At 46.0% G+C, this 10,176-nt stretch overlaps 1 pseudogene; it reads left to right on the forward strand.

The window, feature by feature from the left end:
• Positions 1 to 7,028: 7,028 nt before the first annotated feature.
• LOC144118863 (uncharacterized) lies at positions 7,029 to 9,649 on the forward strand (annotated as a pseudogene).
• The last annotated feature ends 527 nt before the right edge of the window (positions 9,650 to 10,176 follow it).

Below are 10,176 nucleotides of genomic sequence, written 5' to 3' on the forward strand. Positions count from 1 at the left end.
CTCAGCTGATGAGGTCAAATGCCCACCTCTGGTACGCACAGATGCAAAGAGCCATGCAGGCAGCGTCACAGCGGCGTGGGGTAGCCTGCAGCGTCAGTGGCAGTTAAGCGAACTAAAAAACGAGTGAAAAGGTAAACCTGGTACACTAGCGCAGCTACTCATGAGCAGGTCGCACTTCGCTGTGGTACAAGCTACCGTGCATGCAAGAAACCGGCACGTGTGCGCAACTACGAACTTCTCCGCAAGGTGTTCATGCGCTGTACCACCCTCTCCTCCAGCGCATACGTCGAGAGAGTTTTCCGTGTAGCTGCTGATATCTTCGCTAGGAAAGGTGCGAAAATTACCGACGAAAACATCGAAAAACAACTCTTGAAAATTAACAACCTGCAAGAAAATATCAAGCAATTAATCTGCAGTAGTTAATTGTAGTCTGAATAAATTTGTGTTATGGCAATAAAAGTAAGAAGGCAAATAGCGCAGTAATAATCGGTTACTTTTGGGTAATTTTTGAGCTGTTTTATGGGGCTGTACCTGACCACTGTAATCAGCTACATTTCAGACGGAGTAATTGAAATTGTAGTCGCTTAATTTCTGTCACGCGCACAAGACTGGGAACAGGCACTATGGCAACTCGGGGTAGATGTTACCATGGCGGTCGAAAATCGGGGATTGGCAGCAGGTGCGACGTGCTGTGTCCGAGTGTTTTTAGTATAGCACGGCCTTGACGGGTGGTGGTCAAGCGGCGGTGCTGAGCTTCATGATGCGCGGCTGTCTTCTCCTCTAGCGTGTTGCGCAAGACTGTCTGTTGAACAATATATCTGCGCATTGCGAGGCTGGGAGTAAGCATTTGCGGATGGCTGCTTCAATTTCGTTGAGTTGACTTTTCTTTCGGTGAATGTGTGGCCAAGCATACACGACTCGTGAGAACACGGTTCCTTCGGCAATCTTGTGGAGCTCGTCTTCACAGGGTCCATGTTTGGTACGTACGGGTAATGCGGTTTATGGTTTATGGGAGTTTAACGTCCCAAAGCGACTCAAGCTATGATTGACGCCGTAGTGAAGGGCTCCGGAAATTTCGACCACCTGGTGTTCTTTAACGCGCACTGACATCACACAGTACACGGGCCTCTAGAATTTCGCCTCCATCGAAATTCGACCGCCGCGGCCGGGATCAAACCCGCGTCTTTCGGACCAGCAGCCGAGCGCCATAACCACTCAGCTACCGCGGCGGCATACGGGGTAATGCGCTGGGGCATGTGGTGGAGATGATTTATTTGTCGTAGGATTGTCGATATCCACACGGTGCTTTTGTCATCCTGTTGCGAGATGGAGCCAAGGATGCGAACTTGTGCCTGATGTGGAATAGGGAGGTTATCAATTAATAATGAAAGAGCGGTAGGCATTACAGGCCCTCCTCCAGTGGTTGAGAGCAACAGTTTAGGCTGATTTTTCGGATGAGAATTCGAGCCACACGCCGGCAGCGTAGCCTTGAATCATGTCCAGGCCTTGTCGAACGGTAGCTTCTTGACATCCGGGGTTACCATGGGCACACCAGAACGTGATGTCATCCTTATAGATGGCATGTTGGAGACGGGGAACTGCGGCAAGTTTAGCCAGAAGATTTTTCATTGCCGATTTCAACAACATCGAGGATAGAATCGAGCCTTGGGGTATGCCTCGTTTGATGGAGACCAAGTGGTGGGGGCTGAATACCTGGGCCAATGAGTCTTACATTGTCTCAGGAAGTTTTGTGTGCAGTTGAATATGCTGACACTTGGATCAGTTCCCCAATGGTTGGCTAGAATTGCGCTGTGGGAGACATTGCCGAAAGCACCCTTGATATTGTGACGTAGTGCAAGTCATGCACACGCGCCTAGCCGGACAGAAGCAGCCCCCATTTCTGTTATCTAACCGCTTGCCTATATAACCGCTCGCCTTCTTCAATAAAGCGTCATTCATGCACCATGCTTCGTCGTGTCCACATGGTGTCAGAAGTGGCCGGTTAGCGATCGCGCAACGCAACCGGGCAACGTAACCGACGGCAGAAGCACGGCAATCCGGGAGGCCCGGGTAATTTCATCGGACCAGAGCCATGACAGACGCCAAGCAGCACCGCGCCCAGCCTGCCGCCCCCGTCACTTCGCTGCTGCCACCACCGAAGGCCCTTGATACAACGGGAGATGTCTGGCATAGCTGGGAAGCATGGAAGCAAGAGTTCGAGCTCTTCTCAACTGCAACCTACCTGGACCAACAACCGAAAGAGGTACAGGCAGCCACTTTTCTCATCAGTATTGGAGAAGACGCACGCAAAACGTACAGCACTTTCGTATTTGATGCTGGAGAGGATAAAAGCGACATTGCTGTACTGAAGCGAAAGTTTGAAGCGTTATACAAACCAGCACTAAACCTAGCTTATCACGAGTTTCGATTTGGAAAGCGTGACCAGAAGGAAGACGAACATTTTAACGATTGGTTAACGGAGCTGCGCACCCATAATAGTGCGTAGTTGGACAGCGCTGGAGACTGCATATTCGTCTGTGCATATTCGCGCAGCTACATCTTGACAGCGCGTGTGCTTACGGAAGCCAATGAATGTGGAGGACACATGATGACCGTGTTTTAGGTGCCCCTCCAGGCGTGTGAGCACCATTCTCTCCATAACAGGAGATATAGGGCGGAGTTTTGCCGGTGAAATCACGGGTCTGCCTGGTTTTCGTACAAGAATGAGGTTGGCTTCTTTCCACATAGATTATGGGTGTCCTGTGACCAGTGCTTAGACCCTAGATCCGTCAAAGGGAGGACTCCGGTGATTCGCGCACAGGTGGAGAGGGAAATCAATACATAAAGAGAGAGATAGCGGCTGGCAGCCTTTTTTGCACATCGTTTTATACACATGAGAGCAATCAGTTTTAAAGGTCGTCGTTTGCTGAATTTATGACACAGGCCTGAAACAAACGATCCCCATCTTCTGCCAGCGTACTTGCTGTTGTGCAGCCTTGGAGCTGAGTGGCCACCTCTGGACTGACTCGGGATGTGAGGGCATGGGTTTCCCTTTTTATTCCAGCCTTTCTGTAGTGCTGTCGACCGTTTTATTTTTATTCGTATCAGGTTTTATAAAACATGTTAATGATTCTTACTAAAAATCACACTGAAATTTTCGAAACGATATAGAGAAGCTTTCCGACCACCATTGACAAAAATAATAAGAAAATGGTTGCCTGCTTTATATTCATGCTGTCTCTACATTCTAGTACGGGGGGCCTGAGAGCCCTTGTCATTACTGGAGGGGTCTCAGACTCCCAGGACCCCCCTGACTTTAAGACCTGGTCCTGTCTACCAACTGGTCAAGTAGTTCGAACGAATTGGAGCCAGGAAGGTCACGAAGCAAGCCGTAGGTGACTTGATGCTCGCAGGAGCCGTACGCCGGTTGATCTGGAAGTTTGCCATATGCAATTCGGGGAGTTCAAATCGCGAGTTGATGCTCTCTTCGATATTTTAAAGGGGTAGATAACAAAGTGGCGAAGTAGGATGGATAGAGCTCTGTACACGTCTGGCGAGACGCTCAATGTAAGCTGAACAATGTGCTGCGGGTTCGCTTAAGCACAAACGGTTGCCACACGCGTACTGTGCAGTTTGCTTTTCAAGTCATCGCAGAGGGATCAGTTCTGTGATGTTAGGTACTCCGCATAAGCTTGACACTCTTCGTTTTGTCAGCGTATGCGCATTTGAAGTGAGTGGTTTGCTTTGTTATTTTTCCGTTTTCGCTGCAAAGAGTGCGGTAAATATGCGGAATGCGGTTGAGCGGCCGGGCAACAGCATGCAATTTTCTTCACGTATTGTGCGAATTTGATTTCTCGTACGTTAACGCATAGCGTCTTTATTATTATCACCTAGTTAGGTTACCGGACGTGGCGCTTTACACGGGCTTTGCAGGTAGGCTATCCAACGCGTAAACATGTCTGAAATTTGTATACTTTACATGCTCACAGAGCTATGAAAGAAAGCGAGTGAACCAAGGTTGTTGGTCACTTTATTTCAGTATGCGCAGTTGTGAACAAAACGGCAGTACAAGAAGAGAATTCGTCGAGTGGCAAATTGAGCGAAATATTTTAGCGGGAGCTAATACAAACGTACACAAACACGCACTAGTCAAAGATAATACCAACATTATAAGAAAATACACGTAGTAAGCAAACAGTTATATCATATATGACTGCAGCACATTAAATTAACCTGATGAAGGATGGTAATTTGGGTCTGTTTGGTTCATCACGCAAGAGGGAATAACTGTCAGCGTTTGTATTTGTCTTTCTTCTGTCGTCCATGCGTTTTTTTTTGCGCTGCATATTTCCTTTTCTTAAATGAACCAAACAGCCTGTATAATTTCGCAACTATGCCTCAAATTTTCATCGATTCATCTCGCGTTGCTAAACTTATTGAGGCTCTAAAATTTCATTCATCGCCTGGTTTTGACTGCATTCATGCTAAATTTTTAAGAATACAATTGCCTCCAGCTCCTTAATACTAACAAATATTTTTCAGCAGACTCTCGATAGTTCCATTCTGCTAATACAATGGAAAGTCGAGAAGGTGGCTCCATTATTCAAATCAGGAAATAGCACATCCCCTACAAATTATCGCCCCATCTCGCTCACTAGTACTTGTTGCAAACTATTAGAACATGTCACCTTCACTAACCTTGTGAACTTTCTCGAGTCTAATTCGTTTTTTAAACCCGCACAGCATGGCTTTCGGATGTCATTTTCATGCGAAATCCAACTTGCCAGCTTCACTATCAAACTTCCCCATATTTTAGATCGCGCGTCAAAAGCTGACTGCATTTTCCTAGATTACTCTAAAGCATTCGACAAGGTATGTCACCGCTTATTAATTTTGAAGCTAACCCAATTGAATATCGACTACAATTAATGTTCTGAAATGGATTGCATACTTTCTTCTCAAGCGATCGCAGTTCGTTTCCGCTAATAATTTTAACTCACCTTTCAGCGAAGTTTACTCGGCCGTGCTACAAGGGTCAGTGCTTGGACCCATTTTATTTCTTATTTACATCAATGATCTCCCTTTCATTGTATTATCTAACATTCTTTTGTTTGCTGACGACTGCTTTGTTTTCCGCGAAATAAAATCCCCCGACGATGCTAACATTATTCAGCGTGATCTCTCTAACATTCCTCTTTGGAGTAATGAATGGCTTATAGAACTTAATACTAATAAGTGTAAAATTATGCGAATATCAAGAAGTGCCAACTCTCCGCCTGTGTACTACCTAAATAACGGTGCCTTAGAAGTGGTTACTTCATAAAAATACCTGGGTTTTCTTATTTCTGCTGACCATAACTGGACGCGTCATATTGAGTACATTACTAACAAAGCAAACCGCATGTTGGGCTACGTACGCTGTAACTTTTCCAAAACTCCATATTCTTTGAAATTACTGCTTTATAAAACACTAATACGTTCTAATCTGGAATACGCCGCCGCGATATGGGATCCCCATCATGAAAAACTGACAACGTTGCTTGAGCTGGTTCAAAATAACGCTGTTCGTTCTATCCTGTCCAACATTAACCGTACCACAAGTGTAACAAACATGAAAGCTAATATTTTTTTACTTCTGTTAGCATCCCGCAGGCAGACAATTCGTTTGAGCTTTTTTCATAAACTATACTATCATCCCATGCTACGCGATGCCCTCATTTCGTCCCCCGGATACGTTTCAAACCGCATTGATTATCGTCACAAAATTGGCACTGAAACGTGTAACACTATTACGGCATTTCAGTCTTTCTTGCCTCCTACATCACGTGAATGGAACCGCCTTCCCGCAGATATCGTCGACATAATTGAGAAGAAGCAGTTTCTTTCTGCACTACATAACATTGTATAACAGGAGGGTGATAATACTTGTTCTGTAATATGCATTGTATCTGTTTATTTTTGCTTTGTAACCACTCCCCTCTTTAATGTCTTTGGCCGTCAGGGTTCAATAAATGAAAGAATGAAACACACTCTAACTATACTAAAGCGACCATATAGCGCTACCCTAGTAAACGCAGGAGGATGCAGTGGCCAAGCACGCGAAAACGCACACGCCAGTAAACTGCCATATCATAATGCTCGATTGGAACGTTGAACTAAAATTTGCGATGCGACATTTGCTCATTTTTAACATTAGCATAAGTAAGAACTTGGGTGGTGTGGGGTGACCTTTATTGCCGGCAAACTCTCTAGCACGAGCGGTCACCGCTACTGCAGCGCGCTACAAAAAAGCTCTCTCCGAGCCGCGAACGTTGCGGGAGCATTGCTCTAAAGCCCCTCAATAAATTAAAAGTAAGGAAAGGCTTTGATCCCGCCGCCAACGTCAGTGATAGGCTCACTTGGAGCACGTGACCTTTATCTGCCCCTCCGCCGCCATGAAAGTTCCCGAGCGCGCGGGTGGAGAGCTCGCGTACAGTAGCTGAGGGCTGCAGCGGCATCGCCTGTTCTGCCAACCGCCCGTAATCTTCTCTCTTCAACGAATTCGTTTTTATGCGAAGCATACTAGCCGCACAACCGAGCTCTTCCTTGCTGCGCCGCGCGCGGCCGCGTAGCTACCACTTGACCTACATCGGCGCACCACGTGATATGACGTCACAACAGCTGTGAAAGCTGGGGCTCAACTCGTGCGCTCGCTTGCGGACGCGGAGCTTCCGCCGGCGGCCTAACTCCCGCTCCTACCGCTAGGAGATGCTGACGTCACGCAATTGTATAAAAGGCGACGCACTCGTTGAGTCAGTTGAGCAGCGAGATGTCGGCCAGGGAGAGGGCGGCTCGCCAGACCGCAAAGCGCAAGTTACAAAGAGCCACGGAAACGGGAGAAGAACGAGAAGTACGGCTTGCCAAGCGACGTATGCTTCGCATCCTAGGCTTAACCATAAGCTAAGCCAGGCCATTTTTTTTTTTCGCTGAAAGATCGAGATGTGAGTATGCGCACATTTCTGTGCTAAGTAGGCTCTGGAAAAGCCATAATGCCTTGCTGCTGTGCGGTTGGGTGACGAGTCCGGACAGAAGACGGCAAGAAATTATTTTGCATCCCTCGCGAGAAGCAGAACTTGGCTAGAAGAAAAGTGTGGCTATACAGAATCAACCGGAACGACTTTGAACCTTCGGCAACTGCATGACTATGCGAGATGAGCAATGTTCGTGACACAGAGGATCGAGAGAAAGGTTACACGTGCGCGTGCCGAGCTGCGACAGTATTTCGCGCGCGGACGTGCTGAGGACCAAAATCCGCAGTGAATATCAATTCATTCTAACGTAGCTCACGCAGTCTTATATAGCGTGCAAGTAAAAGGCGTTACGGGAGCGCGAAAGAGTCGCTAACAAATGTGCGAATTACGTTTCTTGAGATAATACTAATAACTTTCAGCATTCATTTCCACTTTTGAGTTTTTTCACAGCTGTGTTTTCATGCGCATTGTTAAACATGCGCGTTAAAAAATGAAAAAAAAAACGACACTCAATTTCTATGAGTTATCCAATGCGAATTAAATGCGCTAGCATTGTGAAGGGCCTGGTTTCAATTTTGCCTCGCACGAGATCGTGACAGAGTTCTCTCGTCTGTGGACTGATTCGATCGCGCGTTAAAGTTGCGGATGGCGACGATATCTCGAGCACAGCCCGAGAGGCTTGCAGTTTAGCGCATGTGTGCTGTGAATGCATGTGAAATACAGATATGGCCAAAATCCGAGTGGGATGCTACTTCTAGCAAACTCAGAAGTCTTTTTCACTTCTGCTACAGGACCACTTCATGGAAAATCGGTTCGAGACGAATATTTTAAAGAATACCGGCCAACAAAAGCTAAAGCCATTTGCGACGCCAAGCATCTTTTTGCACCGACCAGCTGCCAAGCCGCGAAAGTCACCCCCCAGAAGATTAAGAGTGGATAGTGCTGGTATGTAGTACATGGTGTTCATTGGGTCAAATTTTTGAATAGAACTGATAGCCTTCAAGCCAAACTCACTATACGAATTCATTGTTCAGTTGTCATGTTTCATGGCTTTCATGTATCCCGCGCAGACACCCCTATAGTCGAGCCAAACATACAGGTGGACATGAGATCTCGACCTGTGGACAGTGAAATTGGTAAGTTTTCTTAGATGTACTCTCACAGTTTTTTTCTGTTAGCATTTTTGTCTTCATGCTCTTCTCGTGTTCACATGCAGATGAAACATGTGGCACAGACAGCAAAGAGATAGGCAAGTTATATATTCTGTACTTATCATTTTTTTCTCGTCCAGTATATGCTTGAAACTCTCGCATGTTTCATGTAGCGGTATCCACAGGCCATCCAAGCACAGAGCCTTAAGTTGAGTTTGAGCCCAAGCATTTGACATCCTGTATGTATTTTCTCTATATTAATTATTAATGCACCTCTATAATGCGGGTTGTCATATTGCCGTGTTCTGCTCGCAGGTACTTCTGACATGCGATCAGCCACAGAGATGGGTGTCGCTTTCCCACAAGAAAGCACGGAAGCTGGTGAGTTAAAAATGCTTCTTTGATTTTTGCGTTGTTTTGTTATCCACTGCTTTTTGCGTACTGAAGTACGCAAGGTGACACAAGCTTTTTGTTCTCTGGCAAGTTATTATCCTGCAGTCAAAATATATCCTTTCTGACGTAATCATCAATACATATTAAGAACCCTGATTTTCAGATATTAGTGCCAAGTGGGGGCAAATAATCTATGTGAAGAGCACAGTCCGAAAATATTATCCATGAATACTGCAACTTATCCACTACGCTTCTATATGCATTCTCTTTTCTTTCATATAAGTTCATTCACTATCAGCAACGTATTATTTCGAACGCTGTTTACAGCCGCTCTGCATCAAATTTTGGTTCGCTGTTACAGCCCAACTGATACAAGAAGCCCTGCAAAAGAGAATAGCACAGCTTGAAGCTGAACTGCAGGAGACACGACGAAGGTTTCGACTTACTCAAAAGCAGCGGTTGCAGGCACTAAAAGCAAATAAGCACCTAGTTGCCGGACAAACTAATTAATTGAATGAGGACCAGGTTAAATGTCTAAAAATGGCAACAATGAAGGGAACACGATGGACCAAGAAGACCATTATAAAGGCACTGAAAGCTAGACTTTCCTGTGGAGCACGTGGCTACGAAGCGGTCAGGGAACTTGGCCAACCTCTGCCAACAGGACGCACTCTAAATCGCCACCTGGAAGAGTACAAGTTTGCACCAGGTTTGCTGCAGGAGATCATGGAGTCACTTGCACTTAAGGTAAGGTAAATAGGCACATGCTCATGACCACTCACCTATGTCACTATTAGAGTAGCTCTGTTCACACTGACTAATCCTTTCTATCTCACAGGTCAGCCTCATGTGACCTGAAGAGCGGCATGCCAATTTAATGCTGGAAGAAATGCAGCTTACACCAGGCTTGGTGTACGGTCCATCTTTAGGTAGAGTGCTTGGAGCCCCAACTATCCCGCTTGCAGATGGAACACTGCGGCTTGAATGCCTTGCCACTCATGGGCTGGTGTTTATGATCGGGGGCATCACAACCCGCTGGAAGCAAACAGTTGCTTGCCACTTTACTGGGAATTCATTCCATGCCAAAACAGTTAACGACATAATCATTGACATCATAAAAGCATGTGAGGCAATTTCTCTAAAAGTAGATGTCATAGTCACAGACATGGGAGCAGGAAACCAAGCCATTTGGAAACTATTCGGTATAGTCGTAGGCAAACACAGCAAGCCTAAAACCTCGTGTCCCCACCCATGTGATGCATCTAGGCAGCTTTTCTTCATGGCTGGCGTTCCTAATCTCCTTCAAAACCTGAGGAGCCACTTAACAAAAGACCAGAAGATATATCTGCCTGAAGAATTAGTGAAAAAAAAACAATTTTTCAGGAAACGTAGTGTCAATCGAGCCTATAAAGACACTGATTGAAATTGACCCCAATGCAGAGCTAAAGATAGCGCATCACCTTAAGGCTTCTTCAGTAGATTCAAGCCATTATGACAAAATGAAGGTGAGGCCAGCTTTCAGCCCCATGAACACTGACACTGCTGCTGCGTTATGCTTGCTTGTAGAGAAGGGATCAGTGGATAAGCCAGCCTTAACAACTGCATGGTTTGTTGAGATGGTG

Source organism: Amblyomma americanum, chromosome 1 (genome assembly GCF_052857255.1).
Source record: "Amblyomma americanum isolate KBUSLIRL-KWMA chromosome 1, ASM5285725v1, whole genome shotgun sequence".
Classification (NCBI taxonomy): Eukaryota; Metazoa; Arthropoda; class Arachnida; order Ixodida; family Ixodidae; genus Amblyomma; species Amblyomma americanum.